The sequence below is a fragment of the Cervus elaphus genome, chromosome 3, assembly GCF_910594005.1.
Source record: "Cervus elaphus chromosome 3, mCerEla1.1, whole genome shotgun sequence".
In the NCBI taxonomy this organism is placed as follows: Eukaryota; Metazoa; Chordata; class Mammalia; order Artiodactyla; family Cervidae; genus Cervus; species Cervus elaphus.
The window spans coordinates 42,674,624-42,687,754 of record NC_057817.1 but is presented as its reverse complement, the minus strand read 5'-3'; the positions used below and the strand labels follow the sequence as shown (position 1 = coordinate 42,687,754).

At 37.3% G+C, this 13,131-nt stretch overlaps 1 protein-coding gene and 1 pseudogene across 4 annotated transcripts in view; one reads left to right on the top strand and one right to left on the bottom strand.

Moving 5' to 3' along the window:
- Positions 1 to 13,131, top strand: part of FRS2 (fibroblast growth factor receptor substrate 2) — a 101,582-nt gene that overhangs the window by 4,609 nt on the left and 83,842 nt on the right. The window lies entirely within an intron of this gene.
- LOC122678941 overlaps positions 1 to 13,131 on the bottom strand; it is a 36,666-nt pseudogene that overhangs the window by 4,770 nt on the left and 18,765 nt on the right.

Genomic DNA, 13,131 nt, shown 5'->3' with positions numbered 1-13,131 from the left:
TTTGAGTAAACTCCGGGAGCTGGTGTTGGACAGGGAGGCCTGGCATGCTGCCGTCCATGGGGTTGCAAAGAGTCGGCCACGACTGAGCGACTGAACTGAACTGAACTGGTGTCAGAATTCTTGGTCTATGATCTTGGGAGAGCCTCTAAACCCCTCCAATGGAGAAAGCCTCGATTTCCTCATTATTGAATAGGTTAATATTTGGTTTGGGCATGTCCTACCATTGCTTTCTTTTTCCAAGTGGAGGTTAACTGCTTAGACCTGTGGTTCCCAAGTGCTGGACTGTGGAGTCGTGTCAGTCCACGACAGAGTTGTCACTTGTCTGAAGTGAAAAGAGAATGAATGAACTTCTCATAAAGCTACATTTATTGAATTTAGAAGATAATATGTTTTTCTAAAATAATCTTTTACCATTTTTGGTATAAGCGTATTAATTTTTTAAATGAAATAATGGTGATAGTAATTGGTAGTTATTTTCTTTTTAAATGTCTTTGGCAGAATAAAAGTTACCACCACCCCCCTTTTTTTTTTCTTCAGATTATGGCTCTGTGAAATCTCAAATCTTGGTTAAACAGAACCAGGAGATTAGGGAAGAGTACTCATTCAACATATTTATGCATATTCAAGGTTTGGCTTACATTCTACTCTTCGATTACCCTATAGGGGCTGTATTGTGATTCTCACCTCATTGAATTTGAATTTGTCAAGTTTTACATGAATACTTACAGCATATTTCAAGGAGCAGTTCAGATTGTTTTCAGTTGAGTTCAAACAGCTTGCTCCAGATTACTTGTTTAAAGCTGTGTTTCTCAACCAGAGTCCCAGGAGGAAACTGGTGGACTCTGGGGGCTGCCTGGGGGTGCCGGTGTCACTCATTCCTCTGTTGATTCGCCAAGAAGATAAATCAGTCACTCGCCTTTGACATAGTGAAGTAGCAGCAACTGGCTTTCCTTTTCACCTCTTCTGTAGAATTGTTGAAGCTAGAGTTAGAAAAGCTTTATTTAATGTAGCAAGTAAACCTTGTATGCATATCAGTATTCGAAATGCTTTCTAGAGAAAGAGAGTAATTCAGTGCTTTGCATAATTGGTTATGTAAGTGGAGCCTCAGAAGTCCTCCTGGGGACACAAAACAATTATTAGCATAAGCGGTTATTGAAATTGCATTCAGTTGTTTAGATGAGAAGCTTATTGACCCCCTGGTTCACTTAGAGTTGAGGAGAAAACTTAAGTTGCAAACCTAGCTTGTTAAATTAAGGCTTAGCATTTGTTTCCGTTGAGTGTTTTTGGTTAGGTAATTTAAAAAATTGGGAGTGCTGTTCAGTTCTGCTCTAGAAATACTTAATTTGTGTTAGAATGCCTAAAGCAAAATGTTCGGGTTAAGCTGAAATAGCTTAGGACCTCTGTACTTTAATTTAAAAAAAAAATTGGAGGTTTGCTGCTTTAGATATTAAGAATGCTATTGTTTTATAGTTTTGTTATATATTTTTGTTTCTGGTAAATGAAAAAAAAATCACGTATATTCATTATTTAATAATGCTTGCAATTTTCCTCTAAAGTGCTTCTAATGGCAGAAATGAATGGTATGCTCAGAAGTCTGGAGCTGTAGCCCAGAGTGAAAATTTCACGATGTCTGTAGCATTTTGTTTTAAAAATTCTTATGAATTTTGCATTGCTATTTTATATGTATGTAAACAGTGTTTTAAAGTGCTGCCAGCTAAAATTGGTGCCTCCAAGAAGGGTCATATGTTCATCCTGTGGATTTTTGTATTCGTTTTGACATGGCTTGTATTACAATTTAGTAGCGCTGTGCTTAACTATTTAATTTTGGCTCATGAAAAAAAAATCTTGTGTTCTGATGGTTTTGGTGGAACATGGGAGATGGTGAAAAGGTCTTCACACTTTCTGTATTTTTCTCAACAAACAGCAAACTATTTTAAACTACTGCTGAGGAGCTGTAGTTTTATAGAAATAACATGACTTTGAAAGGAAATTGAATAATTATAAAAGTAAGAACATCTGAAAAATTTAACATTGCTCAGTTATCAGTGTATTTCTAGCATTATAAAAAATATAGCAGCATTGTCTAATAGAACTTACTGCAATGATGGAAGTGTTCTCTATCTGTACTATTTAATATAGTGGCCCTCACGTGGGCCACTGAGCACTTAAAGTGTATCTAGTGTTACAGACGAACTGATTTTTAAATTTTATTTAATTTTAATGAGTTTAAATGTGAACAGCTACTTGTGGCTACTATATTAGACAGTGCTGCTCTCTAGGGTTAGGAAGACAAGAGAAAGAAGAGAGGTTAGTAATCTTCATGCCACCTCTCAGCTCAGTTATGGGTACTCCACAAGTAGTTCTTAAAGAAGATAATGAATCTTTTTATTGTTTCAGTTTTGAATACCAAGCTCTGGGGCATATTCTAGATTTTTAGGGAATGATTGCTAGCCTTGGGTTTTTTTTTTTTTTTCTTGTCGATTTTTAAAATTTACTTTTATTACAGAAGCATATAGGATAATAAATGTACAGCTTAAATAATTAGCTTAAACAGTAAGGCACTGCCTCTTTGAAGCCCCTCTGCACTTCTCACCACTTGTGTTCTCTGACCTGCTTCCTGAGTCACCGTGATCTGAATTTTGTGTTAATCATTCCCTTGCTTTTCAGTTTTGGTTAATGTATTTTTAAAAAATCCATTTTCCTCTTTTTTTCATGTTTGGAAGTTTCCCTTTATTTTAGTTCTCCCTGACTTGCAACAAATTATATATTCTTTTTGTTTTAAGCACTGTTGCTTTGATTTGCCTGTGTAATACACACATACACACATACACACATACATACATACATACATACATACATACAAATGTCTTTGCTCATTTTCATTTGCGTCTTGAACTTCCTGTTGGGATCTGAGATAATTTTCTCTCTCCCTAAACATCCTTTAGAGGGTCTGTTATTTGAAAAACTTTATTTGTTTGAAAGTCTTATTCCCAAAGGTGACTTTCCTGTGTGTGCATTCAATGCTAACAATAATTTTTATTATAGATCTTGCACCATTCTCTTCTAGCTTTTACTGTTTTTGAAAAATCAGTAATCCATGTGATTTGCCATTGCTTCAAAGATACAATTGGCCCTCCATATCTGCAGGTTTTGCCTTGTTGGATTTAACCACCCATGAACTGAAATATTTGAAAAATTATGGGAAGTTTAAAAAGCAGAACTTGAATTTGTTGCATGTTGGCAACTATTTATATAGCATTTCCATTGTCTTAGGTATTTTGAGTAATCTGGAGTATACCTGAGGACATACAGGGGTTATATGCAAATATTACACTGTCTTGTAGAAGGGACTTGAACTTTGGAGGGTATCCTTTGGAGTCTTGGAACCACTCATTCCCCTTTGGAAAACTGAGGGGTTTGTGTCTCTATTGTTTCATTATAGCTAGTTTTGACATTTTTTTTTTTCACCCTTGGTGTTCTGGACTTTTATTTTGATATGTCTGAAAGATGGTTTCTTCTGTTTATCATGTTTGGTATTCAGTAGGCTTTGGAATCTAAAGATTGGTGTCAATTTTGGAGAACTGTTGACTATTTTCTCCTCAAAATTTATCTTCTTTATTTCCTATCTGGAACTTGTGTTTTGAAGTATGTTAGATCTTTTTACTCTACCCATCGGGTCTTTTAATTGGTCTTTTATATTTTCTATTTCTGTATCTGTTTGGTTTGTGTTCTCAATAATTAGTGCCTTTTCTTCCAGTTAGCTAATTCTCACTTCAGTTTTGTTCACCTGTTTCATTGAATTTTTTTCACTTTATTTTATCAATTATATCTTTTTAAAAAAAATTGTGGTAAAATACATAGAAATAGAATTTACCATTTTAGCCATTTTAAAGCATACAGGTCAGTGACATTAAGTATATTCACCTTATTATGCAACTGTCACCACTGTCCATCTCCAGGACTTTTTTCATCATCATGAAATTTGTACCCATTCAACAGGAAGCCCCTGTTCCCCCTTCACTGAGCCCCTGGCAACAACTATTTTACTTCTGTGAATTTATTCTGTGTGATCATATAGTTGGATCGTACAGTGTTTGTCACTTTGTCTAGTTTATTTCACTCAGCATAATGTCTTGAAAGTTCATCTGTGTTGTACCATGTTTATTGAGTTTTTGAAAATTTCATTTACTATATTTTTTGGTCATTTCTAGAAGTTACATTCAGTTCCTTTTAAACATTATCCTTTTTTTAAAAAAAAAATAGTTCTTCCTTTTTAAGTCATGTTCTCAAGGTACTTTATTTCTTAAAAATCTATTTAGTATGCTTATTTTTTGCTGTGTGTGATAATTACAGTATCTGGAGTCTGCAGATGTGATTGTGTTGTTCTGCTTGCCCTTGCTCACAGTGCTGTGCTTTCCTAATTCATTCTGTGTTCTGACTGTGAAGTTCTTTAGAACTTTCTCTGTATTAATTTTGCAGAGTGATTTTTAAAAAGTAGGATTAATATATAGCTTAGAGCTTATAAGTAAGCCCCTGGAGATTAGTATCCTGTGTTCTTAAACCTTTTATTTTGAAATGATTTCTAACTTACAGTAAAGTTGCAAGAAAGATATAGTAGACTCATATATCCTTTACCCATGTTTATCAGTTTTTAAACATTTTGCCGTATTTGATTTATGGCATAAACACACGTTATTATTTGTTTTTGTGAACCACTGAAGAGTTCGTTGCATACCTTTTTACTTCTTAATAGCTCAGGGTGTATTTCCTAAGAATAAGGATATTCTTTTAGGTAATCACAGTACCATTATCAAATTCCAAGAATTTAACATTGGTAAATACTTTGGTCTCCATACGCTTTAAATTCCAGTCCCGTGATTTGATCATATCTTGTATTTAGTTGTCATTTCTTTTTAGTGTCCTGCAAAATGAGCTTTTCTTTGTCTTTTTTGCAATTAAAGAATATAGATAAGTTGCTTTATAGAAAAATGTTCACCTTGGATTTGTCTCATGCTTTCAGGTTATTTATTTATCTTAAGTCAGACTACTACAAAAGGTATGTGCCCCTCTCAGAATATTATATCTGGATATACATTATGTCCATTTGCCCCTCATTAGTGATTTTACTTTTGGTCAGAGTGTTAACTGGTTTATTCACTGTATAGTTACTGTTTTTCTCCTTACAGTTAATAAGCAATCTGCAGGGAGGTCCTAGTGTTTTGTTCTTCATGAAAAGATGAGTACAGTGGGACTTACCTGGCAACCCAGTGCAATGCAGGGGATGTGGGTTTGATCCCTGGTCAGGGAGCTAAGATCTCACATGCCTTGAGGCCAAAACACCAAAACATAAAACAGAAGCAATATTGTAACAAATTCAATAAGGATTTAAAAAATGGTCTTCACCAAAATAAAAAAAAGATAAGTACAGTAGTAGTATATCTTTCATTTGTATGAAAGATTTCTAGTTTGCCAGGCATTTTTAAACATACCTTGTTTTATTGCTTTTTTTAATTGTACTTTGCTGTATTATATTTTTTACAAATCAAAGGTTTGTGGCAACCCTGTGTTGAGCATGTCTATTGGTACTATTTTTCCAATAGCATTTGCTAGCTTCATGTCTTTTTTGTTACATATTGGCAATTGTCACAATATTTCAAACCTTTTCATTATTATTATTACATTTGTTATGGTGATGTGTAATCAGTGATCTCTGATGTTAACTGCTATGACTTGCTGAAGGCTCAGTTGATGCTTAGCGTTTTTTAGCAATAAAGTTTTTAAGACAACTTTTTGTTGAAATATAGTTGATTTAAAGTATTTTTAAATTAAGGTATGCACATGTCTTTTAGATATGCTGTTGTACACTTAAAAGACTACAGGATCACATAAACATAACTTTTATATGCACTGGGCAATGAGAAAAATTTGTGTGACTCGTTTTATTGTGGTACTCACTTTATTGTCGTGGTCTGGAACTGAACTTGCAGTATCTCTTAGGTATGCCTGTATTTTATGACATTATTTTAATCTTTATGGCAGTAGTACAGTTTTTATAGTTCTGGAAACTAAGACTTGGAAACATAGCTAATAAGAGGCAGCATTGGAATTCAAACCCTTAAAGTTTTCCTAAGACTTTTTCAAAAGTAGCTACAGTTGCCTTTTAAGTTGGTAGATCAACTGTAGACTTAGGGCATAGTCTGTGTCTTGTCTCCTGTTTTGTCAGTACCTGGGACGGCTGAGTGAATAAATAACAGACAGACAGGAGTTGCTATCTGACATAAGGGTCTTACATGGTAGTAGTTCTAATGTAATTGTATTTGTTCACATTTTATATTTATATATTTAAATGTAGGCATATGGATAATGTGTATGTATGTTGTTGCTCAGTCACTAAGCTGTGTCTGACTCTTCGCGACCCCATGGACTGCAGCACATCAGGGTCTTCCCTGTCTTCCACTGTTTCCCAGAGTTTGCTCAAATTCATGTCCATTGAGTCAGTGATGCTATTTAACCATCTGTCCACTGGCACCCCCTCTCCTGTAAGTACATAATAATATATATGTAGTTGCTTAGAGCTTAAAGCTTGTGTGGAAGATTTTTCTGATGCTTTGCATAACTCTAGGTAAGATTTTTTTTTTAGATTAAAAAGTATATGGATTTGCCTTTAATGAAGAAAATTTGGAGCTTTCTTTTTCTTGGCTGCGCCACATGGCTTGTGGGATCTTAGTTCCCTGACTAGGGATTGAACCCTGGCCCTCAGCAATGAGTATGTGGAGTCCTAACCATTTGGACTGCTAGGAAATTCCCCCACATTTGGCTTTCTCGGAGGCGTTAGGTGATAAAGATAAGTGAGGCAGATTTTCTGATATCCATTCAATTCTTTTTTTAATTGTTAAGCAAATCTTTAAGATTTGGGTGATTGGAGGAATGTAGTGTATTACTCGGAGAAGGCAATGGCACCCCACTCCAGTACTCTTGCCTGGAAAATCCCATGGACAGAGGAGTCTGGTAGGCTGCAGTCCATGAGGTCGCTAAGAGTCGGACGCGACTGAGCAACTTCACTTTCACTTTTCACTTTCATGTGCTGGAGAAGGAAATGGCAACCCACTCCAGTGTTCTTGCCTGGAGAATCCCAGGGACGGGGGAGCCTGGCGGGCTTCTGTCTGTGGGGTCGCACAGGGTCAGACACGACTGAAGTGACTTAGCAGCAGTGTATTGCTAGAATGTAGTATTGGTTAAGTAATCTTTTGACCTGGTTAATTGGTGGATGCTGGGCCCTTTCCAGATTCACCTTTTCTCCCATTTTACCTCCGACTTTCCACCTCCCATTCTTGGTTAAAGCCGGAGGGACTTGGGCACAGAACCTTGGTTAGGACACAAGTTCACCGCTTGGCTTCAGTTATTGGGACCCTAGTAGGTATCAAGAACCATGCTGGATATTGAGGTTAAAATGGTGAATCCAGATAGATGTAGTTGTTGTCATGGAGCACAATTCAGAGGTGATGAACTATTATATCCCTTTGTCTGTGTTAGTCATTTATATATTTAAATTGAATATTTCTAAGAAAATTTTATTTATATCTGCTGAAATTTTCCTGGCAAGAGAGAAAATTCTTGAGACCCTTAATGGATTGTGTAAGTACAGAATTTGAGACTGAAAGCTACTCAGTAAGCGTGTTCTGAAAATTGATAACTTTAATTTCAATTGAAGTCTTTTATTAAAGCCTAACCTAAGTAAATTACAGATGCTATAAAGACTGCTATTTGCCTCCTATGGGGTTTTATGAATAGTTACTAGAAGTAGTGTCTTGGAAGTTATATCAATGTATTACATGGTTCTTTTACATTCCCTTGTCTCACCCTCATACAAAAAACTGTAATGTTACATGAGCAAATGCATGTATTTTTTTTTAAACTCTTATTTTGAGGTAGAGCCTTTCGGAAAGTTGCAGAAATAGTAGGGCCCTGTGTACTCTTCACTCAGTTTCACCAATATTGACATCTTGGATAATTGTCGTAGAATAGGACTATGAGGAAATTGATATTGAGACATTACTGTTAACTAGAGTTTCCCATATGTAGTGTTAACCATATGTTAACATTACTGATAACATAGAATTTCCCTGATGGCTCAGGAGGTAAAGAATCCACCTGTAATGCAAGGGACACAGAAGACTTGGGTTCAGTCCCTGGGTCGGGGGGATCCCCTGGAGAAGCAAATGGCAACCACTCCAGTATTCTTGCGTGGAGAATCCCATGGACAGAGGAGCCTGGTGGGCTACAAACAGTCCAGTGGGTTGCAAAGAGTCAGACATGACTGACTAAGCATAAGTACTGTTAGCTGGAATACAGACCGTGTACAGATATCATCTCCGCTTCTGTGTGTGTGTGTCGTTCTGTGCGGTCCTGTCCCGTCGTATATTTAACCACTACTGCAGTCACAGTGCAGGACTGGTCCGTCACCACGGAACGCCCTGGTGCTGCCTCTTTGTGTTCACAGCCCGTCCCCTCAGCCCTCGTTTTGTCATTCTGAGAATGTTGTATGAATGAAAGTATAGTGTGTAACCTTTTGAGATGCATGCTTTAAAAATATAATCCGTTTTAATTCTCAATGTAAAATAACTTTTCTGAAAGGTGGTTAGATGGTAGGAAAAACAGATTTTGAGTCTACTACCCTAATACAGTCATCATTCTGATTGTTTTAATACCCCATTTTATATGATGTTTTATATCACATTTATAGTGTATGCTCAATTTTGTTTGCTTTTTAAACAGTTTTTGGCTGTGCTGTGTAGCATGTGGTATATTGTTCCCAGGAACGAAACCATGCCCTGTGCAGTGGAAACGTGAAGTCTTAACTGGACTGCCAGAGAATTCCCTTGTATAATTTTTTTAAACTTAACATTATTTCTGTGTCATCATCATATATAATTTTTGCTGTTGTAAGGAATGTTGCAGAAGACACCTAAAAGCATGTATTTTTCTTGATGTTTTTAGTCATTTTCTTATAGCAGATTCCCAGGTATGTGATATGGAGCCAAAGGATATGAGGGTTTATTAATCCTGAGAATTTGGTCAAATTGCTTTTCACAAGGGTGGTATTACTAGTACTGTTTCACTGTATCTTTGTTAGATTGGATATTAGGGTTAACTTTTACCCCCTAACTTAAGGTGAAAAAGGTACTTCTTTGTTCTAATTTTAGAGTGCATTTCTTTATGTAACAGTTTTTCTATGAAGAGTACAATTGATTGTAACATCAAAATGCCATGAACTTTAAAAATGTGATTTTGGTTTTAAGTACTTTGGAGAAGCTTTTTCGTATCTGTGCCAGTGTTCAAGAGTTCTGTGCAGGAGGTTGAGTCACCAGCTCCTTCTCTTTACTTTGCCTGGAACCTCTTCAGTTTATAGGTTTGTGACCTGCAGAATGATACAGTTTCTGATTTGCTTCCTCTGGCCTCTGCCATGATCTAGCTAGTCTCCTCAGTCTGGATCCTTGACCTTTCCCTCTGTCTGTTAACTCTTCACAGAGCACTGCTCCCTCCACTGGCACCACACCAGCACCTCATTCACTTTACCTGCTTTCTTGGCGGCCTTAGGTGCTGGGTCACGCCAATCCATTGATACGTCCCTTGGATTACCATAATATTATCCTTACACTGTAAGCCTGGGAGCCTGCAGTCTCAGGACTGCTGGGCATCTTCACTTTTTCGATGGCCACCACAGAAGTTACATGGCTAATTGTGTGTGCAGTATGTAAAATAGACCCAAATACAAAAATAGCAGAAAAACGAAATTATGTACCTTTTACTTTTTTCTTTTGAAAGAAAGCATTGCTATATTCTTTGAGTAGTAGTCAGACCGTCAGGGTACTGACAAAACCCTTAAAGCAGAAGTTTTAAGTAGTATATCATTAATGCCAGCACTTTGCTTAATTTTAGTTGTCACAGTATTCCTACAAATTTTTGAGATAGCTACATGTGAAGATCTCATAAGTGTTGTTGAGTAGGAGATTGGACAAGTTGGTTAGCAGGGGATCATAAAAAATGATACATATTTTTAATTTTTAACTCATATACATTCTTTCACCACTTTTTTCCCCATAGGGTCAGGGTTTTTCTTCATGGGTGGATCTTTCATTCGAGTGCTGGATTGTCTTTTTAGAATAATCCATACCCATGAGGCATTTATCTATGGAGTATCCCTTTCTAATAAAACAGAATTTAAAGGCAGTTTTAATGTTTTACATAAAATCCTTCTGCAGTTTTATGCTTCTCCCACTATTCTTTTAAAGCTGTTTTTACATACATCCAAATCCATAATAACTTCCATAATAAAGAAAATAATTAACCTTTGAATCTTTTTGAACTTTTCAACATAATTTTCAGAGAAACAACCTCTTTCACGCTCATAATTCATCGGTTTACATGATCTTAAATTACATAATTACAATAACAAGTACAGTTGGCATACGTGAGTTTGGGAACAAACAGCTGGCTCTTGTTAAGCGTCCAGCTCATTTGGTGAGAGTAGAAGGTTGAGGACTCAGTAAGAATGTGGTTGACTTAGAGGACTGCCAGGTGCACGTAGTCAGCCTGTGGTGAACATCAGGAAGTGATTTACGGAGGAATTTAAGCTCTTTATTTCTCTAAGGTGATAAAGTAGAAGTCTGTTAAATGAGTTTCTACTGAATTATTATTCTGATTTCTGTTATTTTAAAATAATTTTTATTTATTTTATTTTTGGCTGTACAGGGTCTCCATTGCTTTGTGTGGTTTTTCTCTAGTTGTGAGCAGGGGCTACTGTTCATCGTGGGGCACAGGTTTCTCATTGTGGTGGCTTCTCTTGTTGCAGAGCATGGGCTCTAGGGCACAAAGGCTTCAGTATTTGTGGTACACAGGCTCAGTAGTTGTGACATACGGGCTTAGTTGTTCTGCGGCAAGTGGGATTTTCCTGGACTAGGGATTGAACCCGTGTCCCCTGCATTAACAGGCAGATTCTTATCAACGGTGCTGCCAGGGAAGTCCTCATTTCTGTTTTAGAGAGGAAAGCAGTGAGGCTTCAGAAAGTTAAGTAAGATTCCCTGGATCTGGCAGGTAATAAGTGATGGAGCCACAGGACTAAGGAATAAATTAGACTTAGAAACACACTCTCAGAATGGAAGTCATTCGTATGGAGGGGACATACTGTACAATAATAGGTTTATAACACTTTTTCACACAAATAATACATGAAAAATAAACATAGGAGATAAAACATTTAAACTTTTACAGTACGGTTCCTTGAAAGTACAGTACAGCTGCTGGCATCCAGGGGCCGGCATCGAGGGGCCAGGAAGAGGAGGCACTCCGGCACGCTCTGCAGTGTTACACAGGGAAGTACACAAAAGCCCAGCCACCTGTAGGGATGCACACCCCTGACCACGTGTGCCAGACACAGGAGCTAGCTTACGTGACTGGATGTGTGAACACACGTTTGCATCTTTGAAAGCTCACAGCGTGAAGGTCTGTACCTAGGGTGCTTACTGCATTCCAGGTCTGCATGAAGCTCAGATATAGCACGTCCTTTTCCCTCCTGGGCAGGCGCGAGGTGCTTTTTAGGTCATCTTGTTTACCCAATCATTAGGTACTCTTGAGTGACCTTTGGGTATGTTTGGGGTAGTGTTTTTACAGTTATCCCACATCTTGGGCCCTTCTTTCATTTTTCTCCTCAATGTTTCTTTTGTACTAACTAAAAAATGAAGGTGCATCCCAAGGTGAAAATTAGACTTATAATTGTTTGTTTTTATCTTATATTGGCTCTGGATATGTGAGAGCAAGACTGAAATCTTGCAGTGTTGTAACTGCTGAGGTAACTGTGAAACAGGAGAATGTAACGGGGAAGACTGGAGTGGGAGCAGACATAAACTTTGCTCTTTCTTCTGTGAAATTTCATTCTTAGTTTGGAATCTAAACAGTCATCTTTATCCCTGTCACTACTTATTATTTCATGGAGCATCAGTAGAGCCATTAGAATTTAAAGAAAGGGATATATGTACACATATGCATATATAATTAGAGTAAAAAGTAAAAAGTTATATTTCTGACAGTATGTGATAGGCTATTTAAGTCTTGAAAATAGCTTAAAGAACTCTCATTTCTACCTTAGGTGTTACTCGACTTAGGATTGAAAACCATTGATATGAATTTAAATGTTTATTTGTGTAGTTGTTAACCTGTAACTTATAACTGGTTATAACTAATATTATGATAAGTAGTACTGTTGTTGTTTATTAAGTGCCTTGGACACTCTATAGCCATAGTAAGTAGTTTACTAGTAAATACAAAGTAATACAGAATGAAAATGAAAATTATCAGCTGATAACATTCTTTTCCATTTTCTTTGTAAATGTCAAGATATGTAAACTCCACATATTAATCCTAAGGCACTTTTCCCTCCTCCCTTCTTAAGTGTAACTCTATTTTGTGATTTTTTTTTCTTTTTTGGCATTAGTATGAATGTTTGAATCTGGCAAAGGAATATACTGAATTTTTTTATATGCCAGCTAGCATCTTTCACTTACTGAGGTAATATATTTTAGAGTTTAGAAGAATAATTGGTTATGACAACAAACCTTTGGGCTACATTATGATTTAAAAAAATGTTTATTGGTTGTGCTGGGTCTTTGTTGCGGCATGGGTTGTTCTCTAGTTGCAGTGTGCGGGCTTCTTTTCTGTTGGGGTGCAGGGCTTTTCATTGCGGTGGCTTCTCTCGTTGTGGAGCACAGGCTCTAGGGTGCTTGGGCGTCGGTAGTTGCAGCTCAGGGGCTCAGTAGGTGGTGCCCAGTCTCTAGAGCACAGGCTCAGTAGGTGTGGCACATGGGCTTAGCTGCTGCATGTGGGATCCTCCCAGACCAGGGATCAACCCCGAGTCCCCTGCATTGACAGGTGGACTCTTCACCAGTGAGCGACTGGTGAAAGTGAAGTCGCTTAGTCGTGTCCAGCTCTCTGCTACCCCATAGACTGTAGCCTACCAGGCTTGTCCATTCATGGGGTTTTCCAGGCAAGAGTACTGGAGTGGGTTGCCATTTCCTTCTCCAGGGGATCTTTCTAACCCAGGGATTGAACCCAGGTCTCCCACATTATGGGCAGATG